We start from the raw sequence: 8,582 nt of genomic DNA on the forward strand, positions 1-8,582 counted from the left end.
CCTGGAAAGGCAAGAACAAATGAAACCCAAATACAGCAGAAGGGAAGAAATAACAAAAATCAGAGCAGAAATTAATGAAATAGAAGCAAAACAATACAAACAAAGAATCTAAGAGCTGGTTCTTTAAAAAGCTAAATAAGATAGACAGACCCTTATCCCAGTTAATGAAAAGAAAGAGCAAATCCAAATCAACAAAATCAGAGATGAAAGGGGAAACATCACAACAGACACCCTAAAGATCCAGACCTTTATAAGGGAATATTTTAAAAACCCATAGGCTACAAAATCTGAAAATCTAAAAGAAATGGATGGATATCTGAAACCATGGGAACCAACAAATTAAACCAAGAAGAGATCAACATTTTAAACAGACCCATAGTATGTAAGTAAATTGAAACAGTAATACAAAGTCTCCCAAATAAAAAAAAAAAAAAAACTCAGGCTCAGATAGATTTACAGCAGAATTCTACCAGACATTTAAAGAAGACCTACAACCAATACTACTTAAATTATTCAAAATGATAGAAATAGAGGGAGAACTCCCAAATTCCTTCTGTTGAAGCCAGCATCACTCTAATACCCAAACAGGGTAAAGACACAACCAAGAAAGAAAACAATAGACCCATATCCTTAATGAACATAGATGCAAAAATTCTCAACAAAATATTTGCAAACCACATACAGACACACATCAAAAACATCATTCACCATGATCAAGTAGGCTTTATCCCAGAGATGCAGGGATGGTTCACTATATGCAAGTCAATAAATGTCATTAATCATAAAAATGGATTCAAAGACTAAAACCACATTGTCACCACAATAGATGCAGAAAAGGCTTTTGACAAAATTTGGCATGAATTATGTTCAAAGTCCTAGAGGGAACTGGACTGGAGGGAACATACCTTAACATAATTAAAACTATATACAACAAACCCACAACAAACATCATTCCAAATGGAGAAAAACTGGGAGCATGCCCATTAAAATCAGGAACCAGACAAGGATGTCCACTAACTCCACTCCTTTTCAACATAGTGCTTGAAAATCTTATTAGAGCAATAAGACAGGAGAAGGAAATTAAAGGACTCCTAATTGGAAAAGAAGAGGACAAAGTATCACTTTTTGCAGATGATATGATACTATACATAAGAGATCCCAAAAGTTCCATCAGAAAAGTTCTAGAACTGATCAATACTTTCAGTATAGTGGCAGGTTACAAAATCAATCTACAAAACTCAGTAAACTTTCTATATAGCAATAACAAGCAACTGGAGAAAGAATACCAGGAAATGCTCCCATTCACAATTGCTACAAAAAAATATCTTGGAATAAATCTGAACAAAGACACCAAAGGTCTCTACAATGAAAATTTTAAATCATTAAAGAAAGAGATTGAGGAAGACACCAGGAGATGGAAGAACCTCCCATGCTCATTGATTGGCAGAATTAATATTGTTAAAATGACCATCCTACCAAAAGCAATGTATAGATTCAATGCAATCCCAATCAAAATCCCCATGACATACTTCACAGAATTAGAAAAAAAAATCCTTAAATACATATGGAAGCACAAAAGACTCCAGATAGCCAAAGCAACCCTGAGCACAAAGAGCAACGCTGGGAGGATTACTATACCAGAACTCAAAGTATACTACAGAGGTATAGTCTTAAAAATAGCATGATACTAGTGCAAAAATATATACTTAGATCAATGGAACATCATTGAAGATCCAAACCGGAGTAAACACAATTTCAGCCACCTGATAGTTGACAAAGGTGCCAAGAACACACAATTGAGAAAAGACAGCATCTTCAACAAATGGTGCTGGAAAAACTGGATCTCCACTTGTAGAATGAAACTAGATCCTTATCTTTCACCTTGCACAAAAGTCATCTCCAAATGGATCAAAGACCTCAACGTGAAACTGGAAACCCTGAACCTCTTAGAAGAAAATATTGGCAGCAACTTACAATATAGGTGTAGGAAAAGGTTTTCTAAATCGGACATTAGTTGCTCAGGAATTAAGGTCAGCAATCAACAAGTGGGACCTCATTAAACCAAAAAGCCTCTGTACAGCAAAAGAAACAATCAAAAAAATGAAGAGAAAACCCACAGAATGGGAACAAAATCTTCATCATTGACACATCTGACAGTGGTTTAACATCCAGAAAATGTAAAGAACTCAAAAAGCAAAGAATCGAGAAACCAAATGACCCAATTAAAAGATGGGGTAAAGATCTAAACAGAGAGTTCTCCAAGGAAGAAATAAAGATGGCTAAGAAGCATCTCAGAAAGTGTTCAACATCATTAGTAATTAATACAAATTAAAACCACCCTAAGGTATCATCTTACGCCAATCAGACTGGCTAGAGTCAAGAGAACAAATGATACCAAATGCGATGGAAGCAACCTAAGTGCCCCTCCAATGAAGAGTGGTTAACAAAAATGTGGTATATTTACATAATGGTGTTCTATTCAGCAGTAAAAAAGATGAAATAATGAAATTTGCAGGTAAATGGATGCATGTAGAAACTGTTATACTAAGTGAATTAACAGAGACTCAGAAAAACAAATGACATGTGTTCACCCCCATATGTGGATCCTAGCACCAAATCCTTTTGAATTCCAGTCCCTTTTAATATGATAATGCTATACAGCAGTCTCTTCTGCATGAAATAACTACCATCATCACGACTTCAGCTGAGCCTGCTTGTAAACATCATCAAATTTGGGCTTGCTGAAGGTTGTGCTCATTCATTAAAGGAGGACCAAGCAGGGTCATTGGACCCTCACCGGAGTATCCAGCCACTCTTCCCAGCCAACTGTATGTAATTTGACCCTAATCACACATGGCCTCCTGGATTTAGGGAGGGATAAAGTATACAATCTGGGGAAGGCTAGGAAGGGAAGGCATGACCCATACTGCATTAAGGCTTTCCAGTGTACATTCAAGTCATACGCACACCTCAGCATCCCCCAGTTATCTGGTAAGTAAGCTCAATAAATTCATTGATTTCCCCAGTAAAACTTTAATCAAACATTCCCTTGACACTGGAACCTTAAAAAGGAGTAAGCAGTGCTTAGCATCCCCAGGAAAAGAAGTCACACAACAGATGGAAAATTTATTTGTTAATACTATTATGTCTCATAATTATTTAAAAAAAAGAAAATGAGAATGTAAAAGATGTAAAAGGATATGGGAAATTTCCAAAATAGACAGAAAAAAATGAGAAAGCCTAAGCAAGTGATGAAGGTCTGTTTAGGTTTGTTATGATATATAAAGGGAAACAAAAATAACATACACATAATCTTAAAATTTCTATGGTCATAGTTTACTCAGCTAGTTTAAGGAACAAAATATGTATCTAGTCAAGGTTTATCTGAGAATATTTGTTTTTTAACCCAAGCCTTATCTACATAGCACATGATAATTAAAAGTACCAGACTGGTGGAACTAACCTTATTGGATGTTTAACTGCCATAGTTTGAGGCCTATACTAATGTGGTCAGAAGGACTTAAAGGACAGTTTTTGCCCCTTGCTCTCCAAGGTGGACAAATTCCAGGAGACAATGGAACACCTCTCAAAATGTCCTATAACTGTGGTGAGTCACTTGGCCCCTTCTTCAGGGAGAACATGGAGACCCCAGGAGATAGACTTGAGCCAGTGTCCAGTCTACAAAGAGGAGGGTCAACTCAGAGGAAACATTCATGCTTCAAAGGGAAACCGGTTGTGGTCGAGCAGTACCTTTGACTTATCTTCACATAGATGGAGCTGATAAAAGAAAGGAGCCAGGAGCTCCTCCCAAGCCCGTGTCACCCCTGAGGAATAGATTCTGGAATGGCCTCAAGTGTAAAAATGAATTGGTTTATTTGGGCCAACTGTATGATCTTAAACACCCAAAAGGAAAGCATAACCAAAGAGTAAAGTCATCGGTATATTTCTTTAAGAGTTCAAGGGATTACACTTCCCAGAAATTAGGCTTAAGTCTATATAAAAAGTTATTTAGACAATTATTTCTCGATGCTGATTTTGTTCCTCACCAGAAAGTGCTGCTTCAACTCTTGGTCTCCAAAACTGTAGTGCCCACCTGTAGCTAAGGGAGACAACCAGCTATTGTTTTAAAACGATGGATAAATTTTTTTCTCCCCCTATCTACAAGCCTTTGAGAAGAAACTGACACTGATTCTAACCATTCCAACAGCTATCAAAATACCTGAAACCAAATCCTGAATTCATCACTCTAGAGTCCAGCCTTGGAAGACAAAAGAAAAATGAGGAAGAACCCAATGCAGGGATGCTTTTGGAAGCCCTTGTCAAGAAATTCCAATGGACTCTCATAGGAACATTTGAAAATTGCCCTGTTCTGACCTTTTTTCTGGCTCCCCATCAGAACATATAATGCTAATTACTCTTGCCTTTACTTCTTCACATCTCCTAGTCATGATTCAAAGACTTTCTTTTCCTCCTAGAGATAAGAGTTAGGCAATTTGGGAGTCTTTTTAGACAGATCCACTGACGGGGTACTATAACTACCTCACCGTGCATCCCTGTTCAGCATGGAAGAACCCAGAGCGGTCTGCATCCCGATCCCCTATTGGCAATTTGGGTAACCTCTTCAGAGGATGGTGTGATAAGAATAAGAGGTAGGAAGTGGATAGGCAGTTAGGGTAAAAAGACCTCAAAGAAAAGTAGGCAGTTTCTTGGCTAAAACTCACAATGTCCAAATCAAAAGAAGAAGAAAGAGTACATGAAGTTATCAGAAAAAAGTTTTGGGGAGATATGGGAGGAGTTAGAGTGGAGGGAGTGGGCATGGATTTGATCAAAACACCTTATATGCATGTATGAAATTCTCAATAAATTATTTATCAAAAAAGACAATAAAGCTTAAAACAACCTAAACATAATCCATGACCTTCTAGTTGTCACTTTAAATCTACTTTCACAACTTGTCTTATTAAAGCCATATGGCCATATGGAAACTACTTCTCTATATTTGGGAACATAAAGTCTTCTTTGCTATGTTTGACATATTATTATTGTTTTGAGACAAAGTCTCACCATGTGACTCAGGCTGGCTTGTAACTTGGTATGTAACCCAGGCTGGTCTCAAGCTTACAGTCCTCCTGCTGCATCCACCAAAGAGCTGGGATTACAACTATGTTGCCATGCCTAGCATTATAGTATTAAAAAAAGATACAAGTATTACAATAAGAATTTATTACACTACTATTTTTCAGAGGATAAGAAATTTATATTAAGATTTATAAGATTTACACTGGCCAATTATCCTAATGAATCATAGTTGGTTTCTTCTATGTTCAGATTTCAATACACGTATGACTTTCTACTTGAAAGAATTTAGAATCACATAGGAGTCAAGCCTCCGGGCTTGTGAGGGAAGCTCTAGATTCAGCTAACTGAGGTGGGAAGATCTACCCTCAGTGGAGTTGATTTCCCTATTTGAATAAAAAGAAGAGACCAAACTAAGCACAAGCATTCATTTCTCTGCTTTCTGAATGCAGAGGTATGTGACCAGCAGTCCCATGTTCCTGCTGCCAGACCATCTGACTGTAACTATCCTGACAGTAATGAAGATGTTTTACAGACACTTATGTCCTTCCCTTTGACTATCAGAGTATTAAAATAATGGAACCCAAGAAATTGAAATTTCCCCAAGAATCTCATGTTAGAAGAAAAGAAAAAGGGTGAGGCCCTCAGACCGGCCATAAGAGAAAAATGTTTTATAACTTGTCAGATGACCTTTTAGGAGAGACTGGAACTGGGATAATGGTGATGGTCAAGTCCATACATTGTCCCAACTGCTTAGTTATTCATCCCTCTGGTCTTTATTTAAACCTATACCTGATGTTCTTGCCCTGAAGATGGACCTTGGGGGAGGTGTATCCACTGGATATCTTCATTCTACTTCAAACTGTGACCACATTGAATAAATCCATTTTTGTTTTCACTAATGTGTCTTTAATTGGCTCACTGAGGACAGGTATCTGAGCCTAGCTTATTACGACTGTCAGGGTTATGCTTTGACACTATTGAATACAGTAACACCATTAAACCATGAGCCAAAATAAACCCTTCCCTGCTTAAGTTGCTTTTGTCAGATATTTTGTCATAGCAATGAAAATAAATGTAACATAGAAAACTTGGTACTAAGAAGTAGGGCTGTTGCTATGATAAACCTGGCCATGTGCTTTTTAGGCTATTGGAATTGGTTTGTGGGAGGTATGTAAAAGAGTTTTCAGCTGTAGGCTAAAGAGGTCTTAGAAAACTATAAGTGGAGTTTAATGGGCAATTATAGTGGTAGTTTGGAAGACCAAAATGCCAAAAGAGATGATAATGGTGGAGGCCCAGTTAACGAGATTTCAGACGGAAATAAGGACTCTATTAGGAAATGGGTTAGAAGCCATACTTATTGCATTCTGGCAAAGAATCTGGCTTTATCCTGCCCATATCCTGAGGACTTAATTGAGGCGAAATTCAAAAGTTATGGACTAATTTTTTTGGTAAAGGAAATTTTAAGATAGGGTAAGTATTCAGACTGTGGCGTGTCCATGGCAGACTTCTACAATCTACAGCAAAATAGAGCAGGAAAAAAAAGAAAAATATTAAACTCAGCAAGGAAAAGAGCATGAGCAAGTTTAAAGTTACAGAGGAGGGTGCTGAGAAAGCACCTATAATTGTTAAATAGATCCACACCATTAAAGACAAACCTTGTACTCTGCACTAAGATGGTAGGAAAGGTGCCTTGTGGGTAAGCCACAATCCATTGGAGGTTCCATATCATGAAAATACAAATTAATTTGAAAGGAAAAAGTCTAAATGAGAATGTCACTAAAGGGCTTCCCTGCTCCAAGGTACATCTGAGGCTTGCAGTAGAATGAGGCTGTATTTCCCATGTGGTACTGGCTTTGCAGGCATAAAAGATACACTAGTAAGGGAGATGTGAATGGAGGCTCTCGTCAAGGTTGCTGGCTAAGGCCAGGCAATGTGTGTCAGAGTTAGAGTTTTTGCAACAAGGCACTTACAGGTCCCTGAGTGAAGCTGTGAAGATGAAGCCTAAATTGCCACAGAGCTCCCAGGATGTTAGAGATATCATGACCATGATATGGCAGGATTTGGTGTCCATTCTGTTGAGTTTTAGTCTTTCTTTGGCCTGATCATTTTTGCTGTATCTCCATTCCACTCTTATGGAATAGGAATGTTTGTTTTGTGACACTGCATTTTGGAACTATGAGACTTAGTTTTGATGTTATAGGAGCTCACAGTTAATAGGTTTCTTAAGTCTTGGAAGATATTCTGCACTTATACTTTTGAACAGTGTTAGAACTATCAAAGACTATGGGGATTTTTGGAGTTAGACTGAATATATTTTGTATTATAAGATGGTCTTGTGCCTATGGGAACAAGGAGTTGAAGGTAATGGCTTAAAAGTGACATGGTTGTATGTCAAGTTGACAAGAGGTGGACTTGTGATAGCTAATACTGATTGTCAACTTGATAGGATCTAGAATCACCTAGGAGACAAGTCTCTCTTTAACCCTGCCTTTTCAAATTCCATTCCAAACTACTCCCTTTTCAATTCCAATGTTTTTATTATTTTCATAATTTCAATTTCCTTGCTGAATTTCCTTCTATTTTGATGCCTTGTCCATATTACTGATTTTCTCATTCCTGTCCTGGAATGAATTCACCTGCCCTTTCTTTAAGGTCACTGATGATTTTGATTAGTAAGCTTTTAAACTCTTCACCAGCATTATATCTATTTCAGAGTCTTTGAATTTAGTAGCTGAGGACTCATGATCTTTTGGAAGTATGTTACTTTGATTTTTTATGTTTTACTGTTTCTGTGTTAGAATTCATACTTCTGTTTGTTTAGATATCTGCTCTTTCAAAAATATTTTATATTTTTATTTTTTATGTGTATGAGTATATTGCCTGCATATGTGTAAGTGCACCCATGTTATGGAATGACAGTAGAGATCAGAAGAGGGCATTGGGTCCCCTGGAGCTGGAGTTATGGATGGTTGTTAGCCACCATTTGGGTGTTGGTACTCAAACCCAGGTCCTCTGCAAGAGCAGTCACTGCTCTTAACTGCTGAACCATCCTTCCAGCCCCAATATCTGTTCTTATTTTTTTATGTATCTGAATTAAGCATTGTACTCTTGAGGGCTCCATTTCCAGTACCACTCTAAGAGGAGAAAACAAACTGCTGTAACGGGACTATCAACCATGCAATATATAGATGTACACTTAAGTTGATTATAAAGCCCACTCATGCCACCCAAGAACTTAAACCAGAAAATTTCAAAAGTAACACAGAATAAGCTGTGGGTTCATAGGTGCAACTACACTGTGGTGTTCAGACAACACAGTTTCCTTGTATTTATCTACCACCTCTTGCTCTTACGGTCTTTCTGCCCCCTTTTCCACAATGTTCCCTGAGCCTTGACAAGAGAGAGTGTGTGACATAGGTGTTCCACACAGGGCTGAGCACTCTGCAATCTCTTATTCTCTGCACATGTGAACCAGTTGTGGGCCTCTATATTAATCATCATCT

Source organism: Nannospalax galili, unplaced genomic scaffold (genome assembly GCF_000622305.1).
Source record: "Nannospalax galili isolate Female #2095 unplaced genomic scaffold, S.galili_v1.0 scaffold238, whole genome shotgun sequence".
Lineage (NCBI taxonomy): Eukaryota > Metazoa > Chordata > Mammalia > Rodentia > Spalacidae > Nannospalax > Nannospalax galili.